The following is a 22,216-nucleotide window of genomic DNA, read 5'->3' as shown; positions in this document are numbered from 1 at the left end:
GCAGAGCGCCTCTCTTGCAGAGTCTGCCACTTGAGTTTGTTAAACATCTCCGTAACGCTATCACGGTTACCAAATAACCCTGTGACGAAACGCGCCGCTCTTCTTTGGATCTTCTCTATCTCCTCCGTCAACCCGATCTGGTGCGGATCCCACACTGATGAGCAATACTCAAGTATAGGTCGAACGAGTGTTTTGTAAGCCACCTCCTTTGTTGATGGACTACATTTTCTAAGGACTCTCCCAATGAATCTCAACCTGGTACCCGCCTTACCAACAATTAATTTTATATGATCATTCCACTTCAAATCGTTCCGCACGCATACTCCCAGATATTTTACAGAAGTAACTGCTACCAGTGTTTGTTCCGCTATCATATAATCATACAATAAAGGATCCTTCTTTCTATGTATTCGCAATACATTACATTTGTCTATGTTAAGGGTCAGTTGCCACTCCCTGCACCAAGTGCCTATCCGCTGCACATCTTCCTGCATTTCGCTACAATTTTCTAATGCTGCAACTTCTCTGTATACTACAGCATCATCCGCGAAAAGCCGCATGGAACTTCCGACACTATCTACTAGGTCATTTATATATATTGTGAAAAGCAATGGTCCCATAACACTCCCCTGTGGCACGCCAGAGGTTACTTTAACGTCTGTAGACGTCTCTCCGTTGATAACAACATGCTGTGTTCTGTTTGCTAAAAACTCTTCAATCCAGCCACACAGCTGGTCTGATATTCCGTAGGCTCTTACTTTGTTTATCAGGCGACAGTGCGGAACTGTATCGAACGCCTTCCGGAAGTCAAGAAAAATAGCATCTACCTGGGAGCCTGTATCTAATATTTTCTGGGTCTCATGAACAAATAAAGCGAGTTGGGTCTCACACGATCGCTGTTTCCGGAATCCATGTTGATTCCTACATAGTAGATTCTGAGTTTCCAAAAACGACATGATACTCGAGCAAAAAACATGTTCTAAAATTCTACAACAGATCGACGTCAGAGATATAGGTCTATAGTTTTGCGCATCTGCTCGACGACCCTTCTTGAAGACTGGGACTACCTGTGCTCTTTTCCAATCATTTGGAACCTTCCGTTCCTCTAGAGACTTGCGGTACGCGGCTGTTAGAAGGGTGGCAAGTTCTTTCGCGTACTCTGTGTAGAATCGAATTGGTATCCCGTCAGGTCCAGTGGACTTTCCTCTGTTGAGTGATTCCAGTTGCTTTTCTATTCCTTGGACACTTATTTCGATGTCAGCCGTTTTTTTTGTTTGTGCGAGGATTTAGAGAAGGAACTGCAGTGCGGTCTTCCTCTGAGAAACAGCTTTGGAAAAAGGTGTTTAGTATTTCAGCTTTACGCTTGTCATCCTCTGTTTCAATGCCATCATCATCCCGGAGTGTCTGGACATGCTGTTTCGAGCCACTTACTGATTTAACGTAAGACCAGAACTTCCTAGGATTTTCTGTCAAGTCGGTACCTAGTATTTTATTTTCGAATTCACTAAACGCTTCACGCATAGCCCTCCTTACGCTAACTTTGACATCGTTTAGCTTCTGTTTGTCTGAGAGGTTTTGGCTGCGTTTAAATTTGGAGTGAAGCTCTCTTTGCTTTCGCAGTAATTTCCTAACTTTGTTGTTGTACCACGGTGGGTTTTTCCCGTCCCTCACAGTTTTACTCGGCACGTACCTGTCTAAAATGCATTTTACGATTGCCTTGAACTTTTTCCATAAACACTCAACATTGTCAGTGTCGGAACAGAAATTTTCGTTTTGATCTGTTAGGTAGCCTGAAATCTGCCTTCTATTACTCTTGCTAAACAGATAAACCTTCCTCCCTTTTTTTATATTCCTATTAACTTCCATATTCATGGATGCTGCAACGGCCTTATGATCACTGATTCCCTGTTCTGCACTTACAGAATCGAAAAGTTCGGGTCTGTTTGTTATCAGTAGGTCCAAGATGTTATCTCCACGAGTCGGTTCTCTGTTTAATTGCTCGAGGTAATTTTCGGATAGTGCACTCAGTATAATGTCACTCGATGCTCTGTCCCTACCACCCGTCCTAAACATCTGAGTGTCACAGTCTATATCTGGTAAATTGAAATCTCCACCTAAGACTATAACATGCTGAGAGAATTTATGTGAAATGTATTCCAAATTTTCTCTCAGCTGTTCTGCCACTAATGCTGCTGAGTTGGGGGGTCGGTAAAAGGAGCCAATTATTAACCTAGCTCGGTTGTTGAGTGTAACCTCCACCCATAATAATTCACAGGAACTATCCACTTCTACTTCACTACAGGATAAACTACTACTAACAGCAACGAACACTCCACCACCGGTTGCATGCAATCTATCCTTTCTAAACACCGTCTGTACGTTTGTAAAAATTTCGGCAGAATTTATCTCTGGCTTCAGCCAGCTTTCTGTACCTATAACGATTTCAGCTTCGGTGCTTTCTATCAGCGCTTGAAGTTCCGGTACTTTACCAACGCAGCTTCGACAGTTTACAATTACAATACCGATTGCTGCTTGGTCCCCGCATGTCCTGACTTTACCCCGCACCCGTTGAGGCTGTTGCCCTTTCTGTACTTGCCCGAGGCCATCTAACCTAAAAAACCGCCCAGCCCACGCCACACAACCCTTGCTACCCGTGTAGCCGCTTGTTGCGTGTAGTGGACTCCTGACCTATCCAGCGGAACCCGAAACCCCACCACCCTATGGCGCAAGTCGAGGAATCTGCAGCCCACACGGTCGCAGAACCGTCTCAGCCTCTGATTCAGACCCTCCACTCGGCTCTGTACCAAAGGTCCGCAGTCAGTCCTGTCGACGATGCTGCAGATGGTGAGCTCTGCTTTCATCCCGCTAGCGAGACTGGCAGTCTTCACCAAATCAGATAGCCGCTGGAAGCCAGAGAGGATTTCCTCCGATCCATAGCGTCACACATCATTGGTGCCGACATGAGCGACCACCTGCAGATGAGTGCACCCTGTACCCTTCATGGCATCCGGAAGGACCCTTTCCACATCTGGAATGACTCCCCCCGGTATGCACACGGAGTGCACTTTGGTTTTCTTCCCCTCCCTTGCTGCCATATCCCTAAGGGGCCCCATTACGCGCCTGACGTTGGAGCTCCCAACTACCAGTAAGCCCACCCTCTGCGACCGCCCGGATCTTGCAGACTGAGGGGCAACCTCTGGAACAGGACAAGCAGCCATGTCAGGCCGAAGATCAGTATCAGCCTGAGACAGAGACTGAAACCGGTTCGTCAGACAAACTGGAGAGGCCTTCCGCTCAGCCCTCCAGAATGTCTTTCGCCCCCTGCCACACCTTGAGACGACCTCCCACTCTACCACAGGTGAGGGATCAGCCTCAATGCGGGCAGTATCCCGGGCAACCACAGTCGTAGTCCGATCGGGGGATGCGTGGGACGAGCTGGCTGTCCCCGACAAACCCCCATCCAGACCCCCACAGTGATGACCATTGGCAACAGCCTCAAGCTGTGTGACCGAAGCCAACACTGCCTGAAGCTGGGAGCGAAGGGATGCCAACTCAGCCTGCATCCGAACACAGCGGTTGCAGTCCCTATCCATGCTAAAAACTGTTGTGCAAAGAACGTCTGAACTAATCTACAGAGAGCGCAAACAAATCGACACAAAATTTAAACGGTTATTAAAATACAAGATTGCCTAGTAAATGCAGAATGCTGCCACTTGTGCACTGCTGACACACTGCTCGGCGGCGGAAGGAGACTACGCGATTTTACACTATTCAGGTACTAAAACGCGATGCTACAACTCTCAAATACTATAATACGCCAGAAATTTATGAATTAAACAATGCAAGTACCAAAAACACGCAAAGAAATTAAGAATTAAACTATGTAACAAATGAGTGAGCTAGGAGTATACGACTTGCTGCTGCAGCTGCTTATCCAACGGCGGCAGGGAGCACACTGACTGTGACCAATCGACACTGGCCGTTCAAAACAAAAACAGAAGACAGACGACTACGCGAATTTACACTATTCAGGTACTAAAACGCGATGCTGCAACTCTCAAATACTATAATACGCCCGAAATTTATGAATTAAACAATGAAAGTACCAAAAACACGCAAAGAAATTAAGAATTAAACTATGTAAAAAATGAGTGAGCTAGGAGTATACGACTTGCTACTGCAGCTGCTTATCCAACGGCGGCAGGGAGCACACTGACTGTGACCAATCGACACTGGCCGTTCAAAACAAAAGACAGACGACTACGCGAATTTACACTATTCATGTACTAAAACGCGATGCTACAACTCTCAAATACTATAATACGCCCGAAATTTATGAATTAAACAATGAAAGTACCAAAAACACGCAAAGAAATTAAGAATTAAACTATGTAACAAATGAGTGAGCTAGGAGTATACGACTTGCTGCTGCAGCTGCTTATCCAACGGCGGCAGGGAGCACACTGACTGACCAACCGACACTGGCCGTTCAAAACAAAAACAGAAGACAGACGACTACGCGAATTTACACTATTCAGGTACTAAAACGCGATGCTGCAACTCTCAAATACTATAATACGCCCGAAATTTATGAATTAACCAATGCAAGTACCAAAAACACGCAAAGAAATTAAGAATTAAACTATGTAACAAATGAGTGAGCTAGCCCACGAAGGGCAGCAAAACGGGCCGCACAATATTGTCGGCGTACGCTGTGCTGTAAGGATGCCGTGGATGACGACGCAAGGGGTTCTACGAGGTGCATTCAAGTTCTAAGGCCTCCGATTTTTTTTTCTCCAGACTGGAAAAAGATAGAAACATGCGCATTGTTTTAAAATGAAGCCGCGTTCATTGTCAATACATCCCAGAGATGGCAGCACCGTACGGCAGATGGAATTTTACCGCCAGCTGCGAGAATGAGAACTGTTTTAAATACTTAAAATAGCGACGTTTTCCTTACTTGAACAGCGTGCAATCATTCGTTTTCTGAATTTGCGAGGTGTGAAGCCAATTGAAATTCATCGACAGTTGAAGGAGACATGTGGTGATGGAGTTATCGATGTGTCGAAAGTGCGTTCATGGGTGCGACAGTTTAATGAAGGCAGAACATCGTGTGACAACAAACCGAAACAACCTCGGGCTCGCACAAGCCGGTCTGACAACATGATCGAGAAAGTGGAGAGAACTGTTTTGGGGGATCGCCGAATGACTGTTGAACAGATCGCCCCCAGAGTTGCCATTTCTGTGGGTTCTGTGCACACAATCCTGCATGACGACCTGGAAATGCGAAAAGTGTGATCCAGGTGGGTGCCACGAATGCTGACGGATGACCACACGGCTGCCCGTGTGGCATGTTGCCAAGCAATGTTGACGCGTAACGACAGCACGAATGGGACTTTCTTTTCGTCGGTTGTGACAATGGATGAGACGTGGATGCCATTTTTCAATCCACAAACAAAGCGCCAGTCAGCTCAATGGAAGCACACAGATTCACCGCCACTAAAAAAATTTCGGGTAACCGCCAGTGCTGAAAAAATGATGGTGTCCATGTTCTGGGACGGCGAGGGCGTAATCCTTACCCATTACGTTCCAAAGGGCACTACGGTAACAGGCGCATCCTACGAAAATGTTTTGAAGAACAAATTCCTTCCTGCACTGCAACAAAAACTTCCGGGAAGGGCTGCGCATGTGCTGTTTCACCAAGACAACGCACTCGCACATCGAGCTAACGTTACGCAACAGTTTCTTCGTGATAACAACTTTGAAGTGATTCCTCATGCTCCCTACTCACCTGACCTGGCTCCTAGTGACTTCTGGCTTTTTCCAACAATGACAGACACTCTCCGTGGCCGCACATTCACCAGCCTTGCTGCTATTGCCTCAGCGATTTTCCAGTGGTCAAAACAGACTCCTAAAGAAGCCTTCGCCGCTGCCATGGAATCATGGCGTCAGCGTTGTGAAAAATGTGTACGTCTGCAGGGCGATTACGTCGAGAAGTAACGCCAGTTTCATCGATTTCGGGTGAGTAGTTAACTAGAAAAAAAATCTGAGGCCTTAGAACTTGAATGCACCTCGTACTATGAACTGAAATGGCATCCCAGATAATCACCCCTGACTGTTAGGCCGTATGGCGGTCGACAGTCAGGTTGGTATCCTACCGCTGTCCGGAGTGTTTGCAGACTCCTCTTCGCATGTTACTGGGACTCAGTACGAAGCGGGACTCATCACTGAAGACAATTCTGCTACAGTCAATGAGATTCCAGGCCGAAGACATACCTGGAGACGACCCGGAAGGTGGTCAGATACCAATCCGACTGTCGTCCGACAAAAGGCCCGACAACTAGGAGTGATGATCTGCGGGTGCCATTTCAGCTCATAGCATGACCCCTTTCGTTTTCATCCGTGGCATCCTTACAGCACAGCGGTACGTCAACGATATTCTACAGCCCTTTTCGTTGCCTTTCATGGCAAGCTATCCTGCGCTTATATTTTAGCATGAAAATGCGCGCCTGCACACGGCGAGAGTTTCTGCTGCCTGTCTACGTGCTTTCCAAACGCTACATTGACCAGCAAGGAGCATTATGGGCAGGGACCTCCAAGCGGCTCGGGATTTTGACGATCTGACTCGCCCATTGAACAGAATTTGGCGCGATATCGCTCAGGAGGACATCCAATCATTCTATAAGTCAATGACAAAACGAATAACTGCTTGCATAAGCGCCATAAGTCGACCAGCGTGTTATTAAGTTGCTCAATTTGTGAAGCTCTTTCTGTTCAATAAATCACCCAATTCTTCTGAAATTGTAATCTTTTTATTCACAAAGTGTACTGCTAACCCCTAAAACTGTAGTACCAAGAAAATGATATGCAAGGAATGTCGAATTAACATGATTTGTACGACATTTTTGGATATGCAGATGATTAGTATTTTAGTGCAACTGCACGAAGTAGGTAGGAGTCACGACGTCTATATTTTGTATATAAGAAAAGGGTATGCAGCAGGTTTCTCGTACAGAAATCGCATTTGAATACTTATTGTTCGTGAGTAGATAGCGTTGTGCCTTTTATTAGATGGAGAACCGTCTATCAGAAAGAGACTGAATTCGACAGCGGCAGTATCTTGTCCAGTCGAAACTGTGGTTTACGATACCGCGGTGCTGACGCTCGCATTTGTTGGCATTCCACGACTATCGTGAGGATATTGTATCGATGTGTTTAGAGGGTATGCTTAACGCCATAAAGGATGTCAACGGCTGCGAACGGTTAACACCCGAGAGGACAGATATATTGTTCGGCCATTTAGGGTCGTTCAAAAATGGTTCAAATGGCTCTAAGCACTATGGGACTTAACATCTGAGGTCATCAGTCCCCTAGACTTAGAACTATTTAAACCTGACTAACCCTAGGACATCACACACATCCATGCCCGAGGCAGGACGTAGCAGCAGCACGGTTCCGGACTGAAGCGCCTAGCACCGCTCGGCCACAGCGGCCGGCGTTTAGGATCGTACCAGCCTTATAATGTATAAGGGGCGATCAAAAAGTTTCCATTCGAAGGACCTACAGTCAAGAATCGTTATGCCAATCAGGCAAAATCGCCGTTAGCATTGCAATCATCCCAGCGACGCACCATGTTCGAGATACCCGTTTGATAAAACACCACGAGCTGCTGGGTGAAGAAGTCCGTAAATGTTTGCTACACATCCTCATCAGACAGGATTCGTCGATCCTTCAAGCCCCTTTAAGGGACCGAAAAATGGTTCAAACGGTTAAAATGGCTCTGGGCACTATGGGACTTAACATCTAAGGTCATCAGTCCCCTAGACTTAGGACTGCGTAAACCTGACTAACCCAAGGACATCACACATATCCATGCCCGAGGCAGGATTCGAACCTGCGACCGTAGCAGTCGCGCGGTTCCGGACTCAAGCGCCTAGAACCGCTCGGTCACCGTGGCCGGCCTTTAGGGGACCGAAGGCATGATAATAGCATTGAGAGATAACAGAGCTGCAGAGGCGGTGCTCCAGGGTCTCCCACTTAAGTTGGCGTAACTTCTGCGTTACGACATATGCAATATGGGGGCGTGCGTTATCATGAAGCAGTATCACCCCTACGCATACCACGGTGGTTTTCGACAGACACGCTGCCCCATACACATTCTTCGTACTCCGATGGTTGTCTACAGGTGTTTGTCCTTCGGCAGCCAAGAAAAGAATAGCAGTTCGTTGGTCCCGTCGGGACGCATTTAGTAATAACGTCGCCATAGTTTACATTTACCGCATGCGCGTCGGAAAAGACACGAATGTCATACTAATGCCTTCCCGACATGGTGATGCTTATATATCCTCATCGGAGTCGCGCTACGTTTCATTACTTACTATCCTGCCTGGCGTTGAATGGCCAATTTTCTGCCGATGCATACACGTCCGAAGGAACTTCACTCGTAATTCTGAATAACACAGGTACTGCAATATCGTATTTGTCTTCCAACACAGGGCAAGCGGCTTTCAAGTAAAATGTTTCCCCTGTACGGGAATATACATAATGAATGTACGAGTACAGGTTCTAGACACATGGCTGACTACATACAGAGGTTTGGGTCTGGCCCTTGTGTCGTGCTTGGACAGCCAAGTGGTAAGGCGACCGCTCGCGAAAAGCGGGAATCCCAGGTTCTAATCCCAGTCTGACAACCGTTCAACGCCGTCATTCGATTATACAGCTGATGGTAATCCATATTCGCCACTGAAAAAGTAATGCTATCCAATTGGCGTGTCAGGTAGTCAAAATCACGAAATGGTTGGAGGGCCCCACCCAAAATGCTCCTAACGTCTAAATTGGGGAGAGATCAGGCGACATTGGTGGTCAGGTATTGTTTGAAAAGTTCGAAGACAAGCAGTAGAAACAGTCACCGTGTATTGACAAGCATTATCTCGTTGAAATGTAACACCAGGATAGCTTGCCATGAAGGGCAAAAAACGGAGCGTAGAATACCACTGAGCTGTAAGGGCACCGTGTATGACAACCAAAGGGAACCTGCTTTGCTGGTTTTCGGGTCGTATGGCGGGCGACAGTCAGGCTGGTATCCCACGATTGTCCGGGGCGTCTCCAGACACGTCTTCGCTGGTCATCGGAGATTAATTCGAAGCGAGACTCATCACTGAAGACTACTGTACTCCAGTCAGTAAGATTAAAGGCCGAATGTGGGCGTCAGTGGTAGTCGGTGCAAGGGGCGCCGTGAGCTCATCCCCCTTTCTGTAAGCCGACTATTAATGGTTCTTGTAGTCGCTGAAGCACCAGCTGCACGTCGGATCGATGATAATGACGAATCCGAGGCTCTAAGTGCGTCTCTGACTATTGCTCAATCCTCACGCTCTTTCGTCTCTCTACATCTACATCTACATCCATACTCCGCAAGCCACCTGACGGTGTGTGGCGGAGGGTACTTTGAGTACCTCTATCGGTTCTCCCTTCTGTTTCAGTCTCGTATTGTTCGTGGAAAGAAAGATTGTCGATATGCCTCTGTGTGGGCTCTAATCTCCCTGAGTTTATCCTCATGGTCTCTTCGCGAGATATACGTAGGAGGGAGCAATATACTGCTTGACTCCTCAGTGAAGATATGTTCTCGCAACTTCAACAAAAGCCCGTACGGAGCTACTGACGGTCTCTCCTGCAAAGTCGTCCACTGGAGTTTATCTATCATCTCCGTAACGCTTTCGCGATTACTAAATGATCCTGTAACGAAGCGCGCTGCTCTCCGTTGTATCTTCTCTATCTCTTCTATCAACCCTATCTGGTACGGATCCCACACCGGTGAGCAGGATTCAAGCAGTGGGCGAACAAGTGTACTGTAACCTATTTCCTTTGTTTTCGTACTGCATTTCCTTAGGATTCTTCCAATGAATCTGTCTGGCATCTGCTTTACCGACGATCAACTGTATATGATCATTCCATTTTAAATCACTCCTAATGCGTACTCCCAGATAATTTATGGAATTAACTGCTTCCAGTTGCTGACCTGCTATATTGTAGCTAAATGATAAGGGATCTATCTTTCTATGTACTCGCAGCACATTACACTTGTCTACATTGAGATTCAATTGCCATTCCCTGCACCATGCCCCAATTCGTTGCAGATCCTCCTGCATTTCAGTCCAATTTTCCATTGTTAAAACCTCTCGATATACTACAGCATCATCCGCATAAAGCCTCAGTGAACTTCCGATGTTATCCACAAGGTCATTTATGTATATTGTGGATAGCAACGGTCCTACGACACTCCCCTGCGGCACACCTGAAATCACTCTTACTTCGGAAGACCTCTCTCCATTGAGAATGACATGCTGCGTTCTGTTATCTAGGAACTCTTCAATCCAATCACACAATTGGTCTGATAGTCCATATGCTCTTACTTTGTTCATTAAACGACTGTATCGAACGCCTTGCGGAAGTCAAGAAACACGGCATCTACCTGGGAACCCGTGTCTATTGCCCTCTGAGTCTCGTGGACGAATAACGTGAGTTGGGTTTCACACGATCGTCTTTTTCGAAACCCATGCTGATTCCTACAGAGTAGAGTTATAGTCTCCAGAAAAGTCATTATACTCGAACATAATACACTGATCGACGTTAGAAAAATGGTTCAAATGGCTCTGAGCACTATGGGACTTAACATCTGAGGTCATCAGTCCCCTAGAACTTAGAACTACTTAAACCTAACTAACCTAAGGACATCACACACATCCATGCCCGAGGAAGGATTCGAACCTGCGACGTAGCAGTCGCGCGGTTCCGGACTGAGAGCCTAGAACCGCTCGGCCATCGTGGCCGGCCGATCGACGTTAGAAATATAGGTCTCTAGCTCTGCACATCTGTTCGACGTCCCTTCTTGAAAACGGGGATGACCTGTGCCCTTTTCCAATCCTTTGGAATGCTACGCTCTTCTAGAGACCTACGGTACACCGCTGCATGAAGGGGGGCAAGTTCCTTCGCGTACTCTGTGAAAAATCTCTAGGTCGATCGCTTCCTTCTTGACCCTGTGTTTGGCCATGGGTTACACATTCCTGCCAACATAGTCTAACAGTGACATAGCTGCTGTTCAAATGTCGAGCGATTCGCCTATTATTCCAACCGGCTTCTTTGGGCCCAGCTACATGCCCTCTCCTCAAATCTTGACATCTGCATGCATTGTTCATGGACGTGTCTGCGAGGCATAGCTATTACCCAAATGAGTACACAGAATGAAATTTGCAAATACTTTACCCTCTGATATCCATAAGTCTCCTTGTCAGCTGTGCGGTGAAATTGCTCTGCAGCACCACACGTTCATCCATCGGCGGCAGAAGTTTACAATTTTGCACTCTCCATCGGTACCTGCGTGTAACCAATTTTTGTAATTGCTTCGTGGAGCGTTGTTTTGTTGTTTATTTATGTACTTACTTTTTTTAGAGTGTATTTCGGTATTTGCATTGATGGCGAGGACCGATTATCGAAAGCAAGGGTTGGACCCGGGAGTGATTCACCTCCCTATTTCACAAGCTATTCCCCCTTGCGTTTAGCAGTACTAACAGGTTATATACTAATACAACTGTGAGTAATGGCATGTGTGAATCAAAATAAAACACAGAAACTTGATCATACTTCCCTGCGTCCGTTCGATGTTGCAACTATGTCTATTGAGACTCTAGAAGTACTGCGCACTGCCCTTAAAAAATTTTCGGAGTGAATGCAAGTGAAGCGAAGTATCTAAGCTAGCCATATTTACTATTTATCGAATCGTTTGCTTTTAGAAAAATTGTAAAACTTCTTACTGTAGAACTTTCACTGTCTTACAGTTTTGTGCCAACTATCCAGCAGGATATTCCAAAATTACTCCACTACACACACTGCTTATTGGAGTGCATTTGCATAACTGTTGAAAAGCAATAAGCTTTTCGCACTGGGTTCGTTCTTGCTTAACATTTTAAAATTTGTTCACTGCTGTTTTGTGGTACAATTGAAGTGAAGAATTTTTGATGTACTACTGCTCCAAAGACTGTGATTTCATTCGCCGTATAGCCGCTTCCTTGATCAGTAGCTGTCCAATGCAGAGTTGGACAATAAAATGAATAAAAGTGTATTCCGATAATCAACTGTAAGTTCAAGAATCGCTAAAGCGTATGTAATTTCCAAATTTGGCTGCTGCACCAATCTTATCTGACTCAACACGACATCTGAAGTATCACGCACCAAGTACGACGCATCAAGTCCTTTCCCTTTGACCAACCAGGTGCCTCATATACCAAGTTTGAGAATAATCCCCACAACAGTCTTACCATTGACATCCCACAAATCCCAGAAACCATAAAAACTATTGGACATAATCAGTATCGCAGCATATCGATCTCGACAGTTGGTCAGAGACCAACGTGCTGTTGAACAAATGTAATACTCTGCCGGCGCAAAAACACTGACTCAAGTACACTGAAGCGCCAAAGAAACTGATATACACATGCGATTTCAAATACAGAGATGTAAACAGGCAGAATACGGCGCTACGGTCGGCAACGACTATATAAGGCAACAAGTGTCTGACGCAGTTGTTAATCGGTTACTGCTGCTACAATGGCAAGTTATGAGATTTAAGTGTGTTTGAACGTGGTGTTATAGTCGACGCACGAGCGATGGGCTTGGTTCAAATGGCTCTGAGCACTATGTGACTAAACTTCTGAGGTCATCAGTCCCCTAGAACCTAGAACTACTTAAACCTAACTAACCTAAGGACACCACACACATCCATGCCCGAGGCAGGATTCGAACCTGCGACCGTAGCGGTCGCGCGGTTCCAGACTGAAGCGTCACTCCGGCCGGCCGAGCGATGGGACACAGCACCTCCGAGGTAACGACAAGTTGGGGCTTTTCCCGTACGATCATTTCCGAGTGTACCGTGAATATCAGGAATAACGTAAAACATCAAATCTCCGACATCGCTGGGGCCCGAAAAAAATCCTGCAAGAATGGGACCAACGACGACCGAAGAGAATCGTTCAACTTGACAGAAATGCAATCCTTCCGCAAACTGCTGCAGATTTCAATACTGGGCCATCAACAAGTGTCAGCTTGCGAACCATTCAGCGAAACATCATCGATATGGGCTTTTGGAGCCCAAGGCCCACTCGTGAAACCCTTTAAGACTGCACGACACAAAGCTTTACGCCTCGCCTGGGTCCGTCAACACCGACATTGGACTGTTGATGACTGGAAACATGTTGCCTGATCGGATTAGTCTCGTTTCAAATTTTATCGAGTGGATGGACATGTACAGGTATGGAGACAACCTCATGAATCCATGGACCCTGCATGTCAGCAGGGGACTGTTCAAGCTGGTGGAGGCTCTGTAATGGTGTGGGGCGTGTGCAGTTGGAGTGATACGGGACACACGTACGTAAGCGCTCTGTCTTATCACCTGCGTCCATCCATGTCCATTGTGCATTCCGACGGACCTGGCCAATTCCAGCAGGACAAGGTGACACCCCGTATGTCCAGAATTGCTACAGAGTGGCTCCAGGAACACTTATCTGAGTTTAAACACCTCTGCTTCAGCATATCTGAGATGACTAGCAACGTGCTATTCAGAAGACATCTCCATCCCCTTGTACTCTTACGGATTAATGGACTGCCCAGCAACATTCATGATGTCAATTCCCTCCAGTACTACTTCAGACATCAATCGAGTCCATGCCACATCGTGTTGCGACACTGCTGTGCTCTCTCTCTCTCTCTCTCTCTCTCTCTCTCTCTCTCTCTCTGTGTGTGTGTGTGTGTGTGTGTGTGTGTGTGTGTGTGTGTGTGTGTTTTCATTAATGTTAGAACTAAGCATGTATATATATCGTGTAAACTGACTCGTTCCACATCATTTCCATAAAAAATCCTTCAAATGATCTACGAAACATGTAGCTAAGTAACATGACCGATTCAATCTGGGACTCATTAATCCTGTAGTCGAAGGATAACACATTTTTCGGATCATTAACAACTATTCTCTCAGTCCAAGCTAACACGGCAGCATGTCTGTTGGGAATGGCTGTAAATAGAAAATGTCTTTTACAGTCGCTTCCAACAGCCAATGTGCCGAATTTCCGGCTGGATTTAACGAATAACACTTGGCATTTCTCCGCATTAGAAGTTAGTTGACAATCTTCGCAACTGGCTGATATACTGTCGAGATATAACTGGATGTTACTGTCGACAGAAGTTCATTATAAATAACTGCAATGTATAAGGAAAGTCTGAGATTGCTATTGTCACTGTCAGCTAAGTCATTAAAGTGCCATGAAATATAGTTACTGTGTTCTGTGAATTAAGGAAATCTTACGGGATGATGAGCTGAGTAACAGGCTAAGGACACGGGTTAACAACATTTCTGTTACACAGAATTTGAATGGTGTTCTTCGGTACGTTGAGGGTGCTGGATTCGAAAGTGAAATCAATTTTTTCCTTTTTTCTTATGACACGCTACGGTCTGTATATCGATATCATTGAAAACGTTGCATGTTAGTTATTCATCTATGGCTTAAATGAAATATTATGCAGATTCAATTCTTGTAAAGTTATAGAAATATGTACAACAAATTACCAAACATTACCCTCAGTCCATAACTGACTTTGACTCTGAGCACTATGGGACTTAACATCTATGGTCATCAGTCCCCTAGAACTTAGAACTACTTAAACCTAACTAACCTAAGGACAGCACACAACACCCAGCCATCACGAGGCAGAGAAAATCCCTGACCCCGCCGGGAATCGAACCCGGGAACCCGGGCGTGGAAAGCGAGAACGCTACCGTACGACCACGAGATGCGGGCAGTCCATAACTATACCTATAGGAAATGAAGGTAGTTAGCCAGCACTGTCATTGAGTCAAGCTTGAACACACAGGATCACATTGCGTTTCTTGCCACTTGCGTCTCAGCCTTGACAATTCTGACAATTGCTGCAAGTGACTGGTTGTTGTTCTGAGTTTGTGAAGTTTTGTGTTTTGTGTTATTGCCGAACAAGAAGAAGAAGTAACTCACACCTATTTAAACAGCGCAAATTGTCGAGATATAACTGGATGTTACTGTCGACAGAAGTTCATTATAAATAACTGCAATGTATAAGGAAAGTCTGAGATTGCTATTGTCACTGTCAGCTAAGTCATTAAAGTGCCATGAAATATAGTTACTGTGTTCTGTGAATTAAGGAAATCTTACGGGATGATGAGCTGAGTAACAGGCTAAGGACACGGGTTAACAACATTTCTGTTACACAGAATTTGAATGGTGTTCTTCGGTACGTTGAGGGTGCTGGATTCGAAAGTGAAATCAATTTTTTCCTTTTTTCTTATGACACGCTACGGTCTGTATATCGATATCATTGAAAACGTTGCATGTTAGTTATTCATCTATGGGTTAAATGAAATATTATGCAGATTCAATTCTTGTAAAGTTATAGAAATATGTACAACAAATTACCAAACATTACCCTCAGTCCATAACTATACCTATAGGAAATGAAGGTAGTTAGCCAGCACTGTCATTGAGTCAAGCTTGAACACACAGGATCACATTGCGTTTCTTGCCACTTGCGTCTCAGCCTTGACAATTCTGACAATTGCTGCAAGTGACTGGTTGTTGTTCTGAGTTTGTGAAGTTTTGTGTTTTGTGTTATTGCCGAACAAGAAGAAGAAGTAACTCACACCTATTTAAACAGCGCAAATTGTTTTTGTTATATTCGTCCAGTGTTAAACCTGACACCGAAAAAGCGAGAACTGAATGCTCTTGGATAGAATTGCTATAAACTTTATTTTGGATATAAGGTTGGTGACCAAGACAAGAACTTGAGCCCCCACATAAGCTGTTGGTCATATACTATACTACCAGCAGGTTGGGTAAAAGAATCACATCAACTGTCCTTTGTTGGTCCCATGATTTGAAGGGAAGGAACGGACCACACAATGGAGTGTTATTTTTGTCTGACAAAAATAGATGGAATCATCTCGAAAACGAGGAAATCTGTGTAATATCCCAATTCATCGTCTGCTATAAGGCCTGTGTGGCAGTGTGAAGAATCGCCGATATCATTGCCTCCAGAGAATATGACAGTGAGTGAAGACTGATATAGAGACGAACACGCGTCTGACAGTGAAAGTGAAATTCATTCCGATTCATCATTACAAGGCCACTGTGAATCAAATGAGCTATACTTTTTGTGTCAGGAGGAGCTCGAGCGTATTGTTCGTGATTTAAATACGTCGAAGCAAGAGGGTGAGATTTCAGCTCCATCGCTAAAAGGATGGAATCTTCTTGTTCGCTATCCTAACCTGAGTGCTTATCGGTGCTGCCAGGCAGTTTGTTCTGAACATTTCTTTAACGAAGGTTCCATGCTGGTTTCTAATACACACATCAAAAAACGTTTTACATCACCCCGGTTCCCAGAACTCCTGAAGATAGATGTTGACTGTGGATATTGTACCACACACATAGTCCCTTTGACTGTTCAGAGATGTCACTAAACCCGCCCAAAGATGTAAACAATCATGTATGAGCAGCGCCTATTAGACGGAGGGGCTCCGATAGCCGATCAGTTCCAGTCATTCCACCAGGAAGGAGGTACACGGCTCGTGTTGTCTGTAGCTCAACCACGCCTAGACGGTCAATACCGCATTGTTACTTTGTGCCAGGGAGCGCTGTCAACAAGGGAAGTGTCCAGGTATATCGGAGTGAACCAAAGCGATGTTGATCGGACATGTAGGAGATACAGAGAGACAGGAACTGCCGATTACATGCCTCGCCCAGGCCGCCCAAGGGCTACTACTGCAGTGGATGGCCGCTACCTACGGATTATGGCTCGGAGGAACCCTGACAGCAACGCCACATGTTAAATAATGCTTTTCGTGCAGCCACACGACGTCGTGTTACGACTCAAACTGTGCGCAATAGGCTGCAACATGCGCAACTTCACTCCCGACGTCCATGGCGAGGTCCATCTTTGTAGCCACGACACCATGCAGCGCAGTACAGATGAGCGTAACAACATGCCGAATGGACAGCTAAGGATTGGCATCACGGTCTCTTCACCGAAGAGTGTCGCATATGCCTTCAATCAGACAATCGTCGGAGACGTGTTTAGGGCAACCCGGTCAGGGTGAACGGCTTAGTCACAATGTCCAGCGAGTGCAGCATGGTGGAGGTTCCCTGCTGCTTTGGGGTATCATTGTGTGGGGCTGACATATGCCGCTGGTGGTCATGGAAGGCGCTGTAACGGCTGCACGATATGTGAATGCCATCCTGCGATCGATAGTGCAACCATATCAGCTATATATAGGCGAGGCATTCGTCATCATCGACGAAAATTCGCGCCCTCATCGTGCATAGCTTGTGAATGATGTCCTTCACGATAACGACATCGCTCGACTAGAGTGTTCTCCAGACATGAACCATGCTTGGGATAGATTGAAAAGGGATGTGTGTAATATCGAGTCCATCATGGACACTCTTTTCCGCAATTTCAGGGTAAATGATTGGCGTATGTTTATAGAGCACAGCAAAGGCAGTCTGAGAGCAGTACTACTCCACAATGACAGCAATTTTCCCACTGTTCCGACTTGTTCATGAAGTTAATCTGAAGAAGAACTTTAAACAGCTACTCAAACTTATCCTGTACGAGATACAAAAATTGGGTGTATGTGGAGGTCCCAAAGTAATTGCGAAGCTTCTCGGCGTGCGGCTTGGGTGCACATAATGGCCTGTTCAGTATGGAATGCCGCCTGGAGAGAAACATGTGGTGAACACTCCTCTTGTTGACACCAAATGCCGGGGCTGGACAGTATTATGGAAACACCGCGAGAAATGCATACTTGAACATAAATGGAGATGCAACCGCCTGTGTAATGTCCTCAATACGTTCCATAAGTCAGTCGTGGTCAAACAGCTTTCTCTGTTGTTGTGAGTGCATTACACTGATGAGCCAAAACATTGACCACCTGCGTAATAGGTTCTTTGTCCATCTTTGGAATGAAATACATTACTGATTCTGCGTATCAGGAATCTGACTGTGTGCTGGTAGGTTTGTGGAGATATATGTGGATATTAGACGTCTACGTACAGTAACATAATTCGCGTAAATAACGGGCTGCTGATTTGCGTACGCAGTGATGGCTTCCGGTAGCGACCCAGAGGGGTTCCGTAGGATTTACATCAGGCGAATTTGACCGCTGAAACATCGACGTGAGTTCTTTACAAAGCTCCTCAAACCACTGTAGCACGTTTCTGGCTCCGAATCACGGACAATCATACAGCTGAGAGATGATATCGCCGTCGGGGAATACATCAGGCATGAAGGGATATAGATGTTTCACAGCTGTCGGCGTGTCTTCGATTACTTCCATAGGTCCCATGCAATCGTACGAAAATGTCTCCCAGTCTGTGTCCGTGGCGCGCTGCCCGTTTCGAGTCGCCGTTCACCTCGATGACGGCGTTTGTGGATACGATCATCGATCTTGTGCAGTAAAAATGTGATTCACCCGAAGAGCCGACACGTTTCCATTCATCGACGGTCGAATCCCGATGGTCCAGTGCCCACGGAAATAGTAATTGACGATGTCGTTGGGTCGACATGTGAACACGTTGGGGTGGTCTACTGCGGAGTTCCATGTTCAAAAATGTACGATGAGCGGTGTGCTCCGAAACACTTGTGAGTTCGCCAGCATTGTGCTCCTTCGGTAGAGATGCCATAGATAACCCTCTGTCCTACTTTACAGAGCAGACAAACCTCCGAACCTCACCGTCTGTGAGGAGTCGTGGACGTCCAACAATACAGCGCATAGTGGTAATTTCACTGTGCTTCTACGCTTTTCCGTAGATGCTCACGACAGCAGCTCGTGAAAATTCGACCTGCTTCGTCGTTTTCGAGATACTCGTTCACAGGCTCTGCTTAATAATAATCTGCCCTTTGTCAAAGTCGCTTATCTCAATGGATTTCCCCATTTGCAGCCCATATCTTCGCTAGGTCGATCCCTCGTCCAACTATGCTCTGCTTACATACTTTTGTTACAGCGTCATGTCCTCCAACGCACCCAGGCGACACCCAGCGTCGCGGTGGGCGGTGGTCGTAATGTTTTGGCCTACCAGTTTATGTCGAACCTAAGTGAATCCAAACTTGGGCGAATATTGTTGGTGCTCATGTTGTGGTGCTTCTATAACCAAGGTAGCTGAAGTATTTGGTTTTTCAAAAGACACCGTATCGAAGATTTATACTGCATACAAGCAAAGTAGGAAAACGTCAGCCGCTATGTCACAACGTGGACAAAAGTGTGTGTTTAGTGATGGTGACAGATGTCCGTTGAAGATAATTATGACAAATAAGAGGACGACAGCTGCAAAAGTCGCTGCAGAACTGAATGTCGCACCCGCGAACTCTGTCAGCATCAAAGCAACACGAAGGGAGCTCTATAAGCAAGGAATTACAAGGCGAACTGGAATTCCAAAAGAACTCATCAGTGATGCAAATGGCCATAGCAGAACAACATGGTGCCGAAGCCATAAAACCTGGACTATGGAGCAATGACGCGGATTATGTGACCATTCTGGCTGATCAGGTGTATCCCATAGTACAATGTTCGTTCCCCAGTGGCGACGCTGCGTTCCAAATCGACAGGGCCACTTCTTACACAGCTCCCATCGTTCAGGACTGGTTTCGCGAACATGAGTATGAACTGTTACATCTCTCCTGGCCACTACAACCACTAGATCTCAATATTATTGAGCCTTTGTACTGTAGTTTAGAGAAAAGGGTGCCTGATCGGTACCTGAACTTGCCACTATTTTGCATGAAGAATCGCATAAGACTGATTTAAAAATCGTATAAGGCCGGTATTTATCCATTCAGAGATGACTGTAGGCTGTTTTGAATGGCACCACGTTTCCTACACTGTATTAGGCACGATAAAGTGCTGCCTTTTTCGTTGTTGTTGTTGTTGTTGTGGTCTTCAGTCCTGAGACTGGTTTGATGCAGTTCTCCATCCTACTCTATCCTGTGTAAGCTTCTTCATCTCCCAGTACTTACTGCAACCTACATCCTTCTGAATCTGCTTAGTGTATTCATCTCTTGGTCTCCCTCTACAATTTTTACCCTCCACGCTGCCCTCCAATACTAAATTGGTGGTCCCTTGATGCCTCAGAACATGTCCTACCAACCGATCCCATCTTCTAGTCAAGTTGTGCCACAAACTTCTCTTCTCCCCAATCCTATTCAATACCTCCTCATTAGTTATATGATCTAGCCATCTAATCTTCAGCATTCTTCTGTAGCACCACATTTCGAAAGCTTCTATTCTCTTCTTGTCCAAACTATTTATCGTCCATGTTTCACTTCCATACATGGCTACACTCCATACAAATACTTTCAGAAATGACTTCCTGACACTTAAATCTATACTCGATGTTAACAAATTTCTCTTCTTCAGAAACGCTTTCCTTGCCATTGCCAGTCTACATTTTATATCCTCTCTACTTCGACCATCATCACTTACTTTGCTCCCCAAATAGCAAAACTCCTTTACTACTTTAAGTGTCTCATTCCCTAATCTAATTCCCTCAGCATCACCCGACTTAATCCGACTACATTCCATTAGCCTCGTTTTCCTTTTCTTGATGTTCATCTTATATCCTCCCTTCAAGACACTATCCATTCCGTTCAACTGCTCTTCCAAGTCCTTTGCTGTCTCTGACAGAATTACAATATCATCGGCAAACCTCAAAGTTTTTATTTCTTCTTCATGGATTTTAATATCCACTCCGAATTTTTCTTTTGTTTCTTTTGTTTCTTTTTCGTGTTCCCATATTTTTGTTCAACACTGCGCAACAGAAGAACCATTCTTTCGAAACGTCGTAATACCCACACATTGCGATGATTTACTTGGAAATTTGGCCCAAAGGTGGGCACAAACTTTCTCTGTAATGGTGCAAAAGAGTGGCGCCCTGTGACGTCACTCTCGGGTTCGTCGACGCTTCGAACAGCAAGATGTCGGCACATGCGAAAAGAAGGCCACAACTCATAAGTTCATGTGACGTGGAATGTGGGTTAATTATGTCACATTTGCAGCAAATTTCACCGCATTTCTCCCCAATTAGCCACGTTACATCCTTTCTTTTGACGTCTCTGCGATGAAGTCAGAACCGCGGTGCCCAGCATTGAAATCATGCGGTTTTCTAATGAGTGGCCGAGGAAAACATTTCAGACACACTGTCGCTCATAATGGCAAAAACAGGCTGCAGGGGGTGGCATAAAGGGCGTCAATGAAGCCACGACCTGTCCTGGGGCGTTGATTCTCACGCACTCTGCTGTCAAAAACGACAGACCTCAGTGCCATGACCAACAGGAAGACGTTATTCAACATCTTTAACACAATGACGCCCAGGGAAGTTTCAACTCTTCTCTAAGGACATTGTGGGATTACAGCCCCATCGAAAGTAATAGCAACCATTTGGAGTGCAGTGCGACCGCAACAATTGCTCTCTTGTTCAGGTTGGAACCACTAGGGTCCGTTCAAAACCATTCGACGATATTTGAAAATCATTGGAAGCATCTAAACATCTTTTTCAGCGCCCCTATTTTGTGTCCTGTGGCGTGATCTTGGAGGGGTGCGACATTGACTCATGCGGGAATAAAACTGCGAAGGGTCCCATTAAGACCCCCATTTCGGCAAAACCCTCTATGGCACCCGCCCTTTTTTACTGAGACTTTTAAAAATGTAATTGTGCAGACAGAAACCGTGACGACGTCTTAGGTTCTTGTAGACAGGCAGCGGCTTCGACGCTCTGTAACGTTACGAGTAGGCGAGTTATTCTTCCACCTATGGTATGGAAGAGAGCAGAATTTTCTTGCTGCGCTGGGTGTGATTCAGTGGGACGAGAACGTCACACGGGCGCACCAGGAAAGCTGAGGAGCAGAGATGGAAAGGTGCAAAGCCCAAAGCTGGAAATCTGAACGGCTGATGCTCGCATGGACTTTGTGTGGGAGATGCACCAGAAATGGCAGAGAGTCACACAAGCTGAAAGTTGTCTTCTTACAGCTCTTTCAGTTTCTATAATAATTTACACGCGACTATGAAGGTAATTCGAATAGATTTGCGATCTCAGAAAAATGAGGGGCATCCAATGACCGCCACACACCGTCAGGTGGCTTGCGGAGTATGGAT

This window comes from Schistocerca cancellata, chromosome 4 (genome assembly GCF_023864275.1).
Source record: "Schistocerca cancellata isolate TAMUIC-IGC-003103 chromosome 4, iqSchCanc2.1, whole genome shotgun sequence".
Taxonomy (NCBI): Eukaryota; Metazoa; Arthropoda; class Insecta; order Orthoptera; family Acrididae; genus Schistocerca; species Schistocerca cancellata.
This window is presented reverse-complemented; position numbering follows the sequence as displayed.